This window comes from Rhinoderma darwinii, chromosome 5 (genome assembly GCF_050947455.1).
Source record: "Rhinoderma darwinii isolate aRhiDar2 chromosome 5, aRhiDar2.hap1, whole genome shotgun sequence".
Lineage (NCBI taxonomy): Eukaryota > Metazoa > Chordata > Amphibia > Anura > Rhinodermatidae > Rhinoderma > Rhinoderma darwinii.
Genome location: NC_134691.1, coordinates 232,935,266 through 232,944,441, shown reverse-complemented (window position 1 = coordinate 232,944,441; position 9,176 = coordinate 232,935,266). Strand labels below are relative to the sequence as shown.

The following is a 9,176-nucleotide window of genomic DNA, read 5'->3' as shown; positions in this document are numbered from 1 at the left end:
GTCTGAGGCCCCATTATGATGTCATAAAGTTGGCTCTGGCTTCTGAGGGCTCCACTATGACATGCGCAATGTTCCGTCTGAACCTTATATTAGACTTTACAGACACCTTCTTGTCCTTCCTCCTACAACCTCCATCCTTGCACAGTTTGTTATTCTTCCAGGTAACATAGTAACAAATCCAAATTGCTGGTTTCTTTGTAGGCCAGGGAGGAATTGTTGCAACTACTATTCTTACTTCTTTGAAATGTAGGGAGGAGAGCTCAATCCATCACATCCATATAGTGTACACAGGTAGGTCCATTGTGGCGGCTGCTTTAATGGCTGCTTGCTTGCTGCTCTCCTACGCCACTCCACTATTCCACTATTTGACTGTGGTGCTGTTGCTGCATCAATCAGTGGCTGTGGGTTGACTGAGTGACTGGCTGGTTCAGGTGCAGCTCTTTAACTTGGTGGAAGGTGAATGAGCTGTTCCAAATTGAAATGCTGGAAACACAGCAGAAACCCGACACAAAACAAAAGGTGGCAATCAATTCATCGTCATTTAATAAATTAGGTCATTATTACACATTCCAAAAATGCATTGTCCAACAGGTGTTAAAATAATGGGATTAAAGGTGAGATCCAATCAGAAAGACAAAAACAATGGCAAACACAAAAAGCACTTTTGAAATCTGATTTTACTGAACACATAAGGAAAGGGTGCACCGGTCCTGGAAATTCTGCAATACCAGGTCAATGCGTGGAGTGGACAGAGCAAGCTCTATTTCCATCTCCCTGTTCAAAAAATCCAGTTAATATATGGTCCCCAGATAGGGGACGTATCAGATATTAATCTGATAAGAACAGATTTTTTGATTGAAAAATACTTTATTGACAATCAATCGTCATCATACAAACATTACTGCAACGCAGCGCAAGCCATGAAGCAGGAAATAATAAATAATGACAGTATAATACACAGTACAGGTTAAACTATGCTATACATTACACCACATGCTACACTAACAATCTTGCATTCACTAAAGCCAAACAACAAAGCATTACAGACAAGTGATGGGGTGGGGGAGTGGGTAGGAGGGGATAGGGAAAGGGAGATCACAGGCCCGAAGCTTTATTGAAAGACAACACACAAGAAGGGAGAGTGGGGGGAAGGAGAGTATCAGTACTCTTCCTCATCGACGTCCGGGCTGTCCCAGGTGGAATAGTCTCTGAGCAGGCTGTGGATCAGCCTGCGGCAGTCCTGGACGGACACACTCTCTCTCCGCAAAATCAGACGATTCCTGGCAAACCATATAGCGTCCTTAAAACAGTTCATAATGCGCCAGGCCTCCTGGATTGCTCCATCCGTGTTACTCACAGGAAACAGTCCATAAAGTACCGAGCGGCACGACAGTCTGTTCCTGGGAACTGAGTCCTTAAGTTCGTGTTCCAAGGCTTTCAACAGACCCTGTGCAAAGGGGCACTGCCAGAAAGTGTGCAAAGATGTTTCCTCCGTGAAGGGGCACCTGGGGCAGTACCGGGTCTTGCACAGGTTGCGGGCATGCATGAATGACCTAAGAGGCAGTCCACCCTGGATGGCCATCCACGAAATGTCCTTGTGCCCGTTGGTCAACCTGCCAGATGACACGTTATTCCAAACAGTCTCCAACGTGTCGGCATGAAGCCCTGGAACAGACTCCAGCGAGTCCTTTGCTCTGATGTGCTTGTGGATCGTCTTAGGTTTCCACAAGTCGGGCTTAAGACCCTCCAGTTGATGCTCCCTCACAAACCGGACAACATCTCCGTAGAACCAGGGAGCGTGCCAGTTGTAAGGGAAGGAGCTGTCCCACTTGTCCCAGCCAAAACCTCGCCAGAGGGGAAGGGGAAGTAGCGGGACATGGTCTTGCCCGCAGAGCCGTTTGCTGTCCTTAGAGTCCTACGAACACAGTCACATACAAAAGCGATCCGCAGCAGAGTGGGGATGTCAGGTATACCCTTCCCACCTTTGGGGGCTTCCTTGTACATAACAGTCCACTTTACTCTGTCCATTTTCGAGCCCCAGATGAAGCGAAACACAGTCCTGGTAATGGCCCTCGAGACTGTAGCAAGAGGGGGCCATGCCTGTGCAGTGTATTGTAGCACAGGCAAGACTTCGTTACGCAGGATCATTGCTTTGCCCTCAATAGTGAGTTGTCTGAGGCTCCACAGTCCGATCCTTTGGTTGACATTGGCCAAGCGTTCTTCCCACGACTTTAGGGCTGCACGTTCCTTACCGAACCAGACTCCCAGAATTTTGATGAAGTCCGGCTTGATAGTAAATGGGAAGGAGGCAGGAGAAGGCAGGTACCATTTTCCGAAGAGCATAGCTTCTGACTTCCCGCAGTTGACTTTTGCCCCTCAAGCGCGTTCGAACCCCTCACAGGTCTGGACGAGTGCAGTCACTGAGCTCTGATCAGCGCAGAAGACGGTCACATCGTCCATGTACAGCGAGCATTTGACTTCGAAGTGTCCTGGACCTGGTGCGGTGATCCCTCTGATCTCTCCATTCTGCCGGATAGCCTCTGCGAAGAGCTCTATAACACAAACAAAAAGGAGAGGTGAAAGAGGACAGCCTTTTCTAACCCCCGACAATACAGGAAAGGGGTCAGTCTTCCAGCCATTTACCAGCACCGAGCTGTAAATGTCACAATACATCAGGTTAACATACAAACAGAACAACCTGCCAAGCCGCAGCCTACGCAGAGCCTTACCCATGAATTCGTGTGAGACCCGGTCAAAAGCCTTCTCCTGATCAAGACTGACAAGGGCCGCGTGTGTACGGCGGCTTTGCATGTAATGCACCGTGTCCCTCACCAGGGCAAGACTGTCGGCCACCCTACGGCCAGGGATGCCGCAGGTTTGGTCCGATCCGATGACAACCTTCAGTCTGTTGGCTAATACTTTGGCGAGGATCTTGTAGTCCACGTTCAGGAGAGAGATGGGACGCCAGTTTTTCAGGTCACATCTCTCCCCCTTCCGCTTATACAAGATCGTGATCATGCCTTCTCTCAAGGACGGTGGCATTTTGCCCTCCACCACCATCTCTTCATAGAGCTCCAGCAGGTCTGGAGAGATCAAGTCCCCCAGCGCTACATAGAGCTCTGCTGGGAGACCATCACTGCCCGGGGTCCTGCTTGGTCTGAAGGATTTAGCGGCAGAGAGCAGTTCCTCCACCATCAGGGGTACATCCATAGCCTCCGTACCTGCAGGATCAAGATGTTTAGTGATACCTGACAGGAATTGATACCTGACAGGAATTTATCGGCGGCTTCAGGGTCAGTGGTTTTCGGGGAGTAGAGGCTTCGGTAGTAGTCTGTGACGACTCCCATCACCTCCTTCTTCCCAGAATGCATGTTTCCGGTCTCATCTCGGAGTTCCTTCAGGGGCGTGTGGCCGGCATGGAGTTTCCTGAAAAAGAACGAGTTACATTTCTCACCCTTCTCCACCTTGGAACGAAAGACAATTTGCTTGGATTCCTCCTCAAAGTGCCTTTTCAGGCCCTTTTTGGCTTCCTCCAGCTCCTTCCTGACGTTCCAGCCACATTGAAGGAGGTCTTGCAGGGATCGCAGCTGATGCTACATCTCTCTGAAGTCTCTCTTCCTCTCACACGCCTGTTGACGACTTTTTGACTGAAAGAAACAACGAAATTCAACTTTAACATATTCCCACCAGTCACAGGTTTTGTCAAAGAAAACTTTATCATTCCTCCAAACAATATAGGCGTCTCTAAGTTCCGCCAGTACCTCCTCTCTTTCCAGCAGGGCACAATTCAGCTTCCAGGAGTCAGGGGCGGGAGGAAAACCGATGGCACCCTGGAAGAGAATGGCCCTGTGGTCAGAGAAGAGGCAGGGGACCATGGAGTGTCCATGCTGCTTGACTGCCCGGGAGGTGAACACAAAGTCAATCCGAAAACGAAGTGAGCCATCGGGTCGGCTCCATGAATAGTTCACAGAGCCGTTCCCCATGGAGCCCACAACGTCCTGCAAGGATGCTTCGGTTACCATCTCGATAAGCAGTTTGGAACTGACATCCAGCTTGCTTGAAGTGCCGGAACTTCGTCCATCCTCTTCGATGGGGCAGTTGAAGTCCCCGGCCATCACCACTGCCCTAGTGGCGAGCTGGGTCTGGAGGTTCTGGAATAGTTCCAGGCGCTCAGCCTTCATAGGGGGAGCGTACACGTTGATGAGCCTACTCGGCTCTCCTGCCAAGGAACCGTCTACGACCAACAAGCGGCCGCAGACGAGCTCCTGGACAGAGTCAACAGTAAATACGCTTCCCCTAATCAGGATGGCAACCCCTGCAGACTTACAGTTGCCCCCACCAGACCAGTAGGACGGGCCATGGGTCCACTACCTGGCCAGATGATGGTATGACCTGGAAGAGGGGAGAGTACATTCCTGAAGCATAAATACATCACTCGACTGTTTGGAAAGAAAAGTTAGCACCATCTGACATCTAGTCCTATCTCTAACACTCCTCACATTGAGGCTAAAGATCTTAAGTTTAGCAGCCATGGAGGAGAATAAAGAAGGTTAGTGCAAACGATACGGTCGGGCGGATCCTCCTCTCTGGAGCCTGGCGGGTCCGGAAGATCCAGCAGGCTCTCTGCCAAGTATTGTTCCAGGATTGAAGCCACCTGGATGTCTGTTGTGAAGTCGATGACCTTAGGTTCAGACACGAGTTCCTCCACCATCTGCTCCATTTCCTCCTGCTGTGCAAGGGAATCTTCGCAGATTTCCATAACTTTTCTCTTTGAGGAATCAGCAGCTGGGCTGTCCCTCACATTTCTCTTCCTCTGGATGGCACCTGAGGAGACAAGAGGGGGAAAATCCTCCAAGGAGAGGACTCCAGCAGCTGGAGAGGAAGATGTTAGTGCTGCTGGAGCTGGGGAGAAGGGAGGCTGGGTTGGGAGAGGTGCAGGTGATAGGACCACTGAGGTAGGTGGGTAGGAGAAGGTGAGAGCCTCAGTGGGGGGTGACAGGGGTTGGGGAGGGAGGGGCCGGGGGAGGGAGGGCTGGGAGAGGGGAGGGAGGGCTGGGAGAGGGGAGGGAGGGCGAGGGGGGGAGGGACTGTTGTCTTCTTACCATCCTTCTTATTCCCGGTCTTCTGCGCCGCTGGAGCTCTGGCTGGGGCGGGGTTCCCTCTGGCCGGAGCTTTCGCCATTACAGTTGCCCAGGATCGATCCCTCTTCGGGCAGTCCTTGTAGGAGTGGGCTGCTTGTCCGCAGAGGTTGCACATTGTCCGTTTCGGGCAGTCTTTGGTCTCGTGTCCTGTTACCCGGCAGTTCTTGCAGGCGTCCTCCTTGCAGTCCTTCACTGAATGACCCTTCTTGCTGCATCTCCTGCAGATCTGCGGCATGTCCGGGTAGTAGATGAGGCCATAGGAGTTTCCCAGCGAGGATGACTGGGGCAGGTGCTGGAGGCAGTCTTCCGCGCTCGAATTCTTGTTCAGTCGGACGATTACCGACCACTTGCCAGTCCAGAAGCCGAGTCCGTTCAGGATGTGGGTGGGTTCCCTCACCACTGTGCAGAACCGCTTCAGGAGCGTGGTGATGTCTTTGCCTGGGGTGTGTGGGTTCCGCATTGAGATCGTCACCCGCCTTTCCTCTCTTTGGACAGGGCAGTTGCCCACAAAGCGAGAGAAAGGGGAATCAGGCCTCGCCGCTTTCACCATCTCCCAGTACCTTCTGCAGATGTTGATCGATGCGAAGGTTACGAAGAAGATCCCGGTCATGAAGGCCTGGATGCTGATGGTCTCCGGCTTAGCGAAGCCCTGGTCCAGGAACATCTTCTGGCAGACCACTTCTTCCGTCATGTCCGGCACTCTCCCGTCCACCTCCTTCAGCTTCAGGCCCACCGTCTGCTTCATCCAAGGCTCCAGGGTTGGGGTGGGCCGGTTCGGCTTCCTGGTGGCCTATTGGCCTGAGGAGGCTTCAGGAGGAGATGTCCTGGCCTGGGTCTGCTGGCCTGGTCCATCAGCCTTCTCCTTCTGAGTGGCAGGGTTGCTGGTTGAGGCCATGGCTTCTTCCAGCTGTTCCTTTCGCTTAGGGAGGATCTTCGCTAGCTCTTTTCCCGAAGGGGGCTGAGCTATGCAAATCTTCTCCTTGCTGGCCGAGGTTCTTCCACGAAATTTCTTCCGCAGCGGTTCCTCGTCGAGCTTCTTCTTCTGCGGCCGAGCTTCTTCGAAGATCCCCTTCAGCAGCGGCTCTTCTCCGAAGGTCTCTGTCGCAGTTCTCCTTCTTCCCGGCAGCGATCTCCAGGAGCTTCTTCCCCGATGGCGATTTCTCCCTTCTGGATCGTCGTCTTCGCTGGTTCTTCTCCGCAGTTCGTCGCCGGCTTCGTCTGGAACGCTCTTTGATCGCTAAGCTAGTGTTAATAGCCCCCAGTGGTTCTCCGAGCTATCTGCCCTTATAAGGACTGATAAGAACAGATTTTTTGTCAATGATTTATTAATAAAAATTTCAATTTTACAATAAAATACATTTTAGTTACATAGATACATACAAATAATTTTTCACATTGTAACAATAGTAAAATCACATTTTCATTAAATTTATGTAGGGGGACATGGGGCAAAACTTTATTTATTTGGAGTTCCAGTCATTCACAAATCATTTATTTAGAAGGGTGGCATTCCTTTTTTTGTCTAATAAAAAATAAATATACATTTCACTAAAACAAAGACCTAAAACATCATCAACCGATAAAACGTCGTGCTTAAAAAGAAGGATGTTCCTGGCCTTCCATAGAGCTTCTTTGGCGCAATTCATTGTCTTCCATGCAATTATCTTCTGATTCGCGGTTGGGCATCCAAAAAGTCCGTATTAAATATCCTCATAGTTTAAGTCTTTTAGGTCTGCTATCTTCACCAAAAGAGGGAATATTTTTTTGTCCAAAAAATATGTCTTATAGTCTCCTCGGCCTGGCAGCCTTCCCTCGGGCAGACGGCAGACCTCGCAAATCTTCTTCTGTACTGGAATGCCCGGCATGGAAGACATTGATGAACGCAGCTCCAGGCCAGGTCCATCTGTGTATTAAAAAGATAAAACACATTAATCATTTTGAAAATAAAAGCACATCGTTATGTATTAAAATTCTCCACATTGCTGACCGTCTCGCTCTCTCTCAGGTCTTTTATAAGTTTATTGCTATTTTTAAGTTCGTTCACGGTCTTCCCTTTTAAATTGAAGAGAGCCACTATCTTTTCTAAAATTACATAGTTCGCTGGTAATTTAAAAGCGTATGGTGAGAATTAAAATTATGTTAAACCAACCAAACCTCCGCATAAAAAACCCAGTTTTAAAACGTAAAAAGTAAGACCAATAGTGCTCTTTAAAAAGGGAATTAACCCCTTCCCGACATCCGCCGTATATATACGGCGCACGCCGGGTGGGGGAATATGGAGCGGGCTCACGGGCTGAGTCCGCTCCATAGAGCGAGTGTGTCGGCTGTGTGTTACAGCCGACACTTCCGGGTTATGAGCGGGATCGCGCTTTAGCGCGATCCCGCTTGTTTAACCCGTTAAATGCCGCGTTCAATAGAGATCGCGTCATTTAAATTACTAAAAACAGGGGGGCGACCCCCTGTAACGTCTCAACGCCCCCCCCCGCGGCGAGATCGGGGGGAGCCGTTGGTTCACACGGCTGCCTGGGGGTCTGACGAAGTCCCCCAGGTCCGCCATCTTGGTACTCCTATGAAGCTCTGCCTCCGGCAGGGCTTCATAGGTGACTGTCAGAATCACGATATACTGCAATACATTAGTATTGCAGTATATCGTGCAAGCGATCTAACGATCGCTGGTTGAAGTCCGCTAGAGGTACTAATAAAAAATGTAAAAATGAGTTAAATAAAGTTGTTTTTTTTGTGTAAAAAATAAATAAATATTAAAAGTTCAAAAAACCCCCCTTTTCCCATTTTCCCCCTAGAGCATAGTAAAAAATTAAATAAATAAACATAATTGGTATCGCCGCGTCCGTAAAAGTCTGAACTATCACAATATATCATTATTTAACCCGCACGGTGAACGCCGTAAAAAAAAATAATTGTAAACGGCAGAATCTCTATTTTTTGTTCACCTAATCTCCCACAAAAAATGAAATAAAAAGTGATCAAACCGTCACATTTACACCAAAATGGTATTATTAAAAACTACAGCTTATCCCGCAAAAAATAAGCCCTTATACCAGTTAATCGACGGAAAAATAAAGACGTTACGGCTCTCGGAATTTGGCGAAACAAAATACATTTTATTTTTTACACTTAGGTTTTTACTTGTAAAAGTAGTAAAATATAGAAAAACCTACACATATTTGGTATTGGCGTAATCGTATTGACCCATAGAATAAAATGAATATGTTGTTTTAATTGTACAGTGAATTCCATAAAAATGGCGCGCAAAACACCATGGCGGAATCGCTGTTTTTTTTCATTTTCTACCCCACAAATATTTTTTTTCCCGTTTCCTAGTACATTATACGGCAAAGTAAATGGTGCTATGAAATACTACAACTTGTCCCGCAAAAATCAAGCCCTCATAGTACTATATCGACGGAAAAATAAAGGCGTTATGGCCTTTGGAAGGTGGGGAGGGAAAAACGAAAATGAAAATCTGAAAAAGGGCTGCGGCATGAAAGGGTTAAAACAGAAACTAAAGAACTTAATTAAAAGAAACCTATTAAAATCAGGAAAATCTTTGCCACCCTTTGGTTTGGATTTTATTACCGTTTCTCGTTTCAATTTCTTCATCCTGGAACTCCAAAAGAAGGTAAAACATGCTTTTGTTATCTTTCGTAATAAAACTGTTGGGGGAGGGAACACCATGCTTGTATATAAAAGAAGGGGTAAAATGACCATTTTTATGTTTACAATTTTTCCCTCCATAGTGAGTTTCCTCATATTCCACATACAAATTTTATTGTTTACCTTCTGCGCCACCATGTCCCAACTTATAAAACCATTGTCGTGCTCACTGAAGGAGATACCTAAAACTTTAATAGTATCTGACACAGGAACCGGTATGTCTCTAAAAACCATGCTTCCTATGCTTAAAATATTACTTTTGCTGAAATTTATTCTAAAACCAGAAGCACAGCAATAAAACTCAATTTGTTTTAGGGCTTTCTGAAGCGAAAGGGTGTCCCTACAAAGTATCGCCACATC

At 48.0% G+C, this 9,176-nt stretch overlaps 1 pseudogene; it reads right to left on the bottom strand.

The window, feature by feature from the left end:
• Positions 1-694: 694 nt before the first annotated feature.
• Positions 695-866, bottom strand: LOC142654046 (U2 spliceosomal RNA; annotated as a pseudogene).
• Between the last annotated feature and the right edge of the window lie 8,310 nt (positions 867-9,176).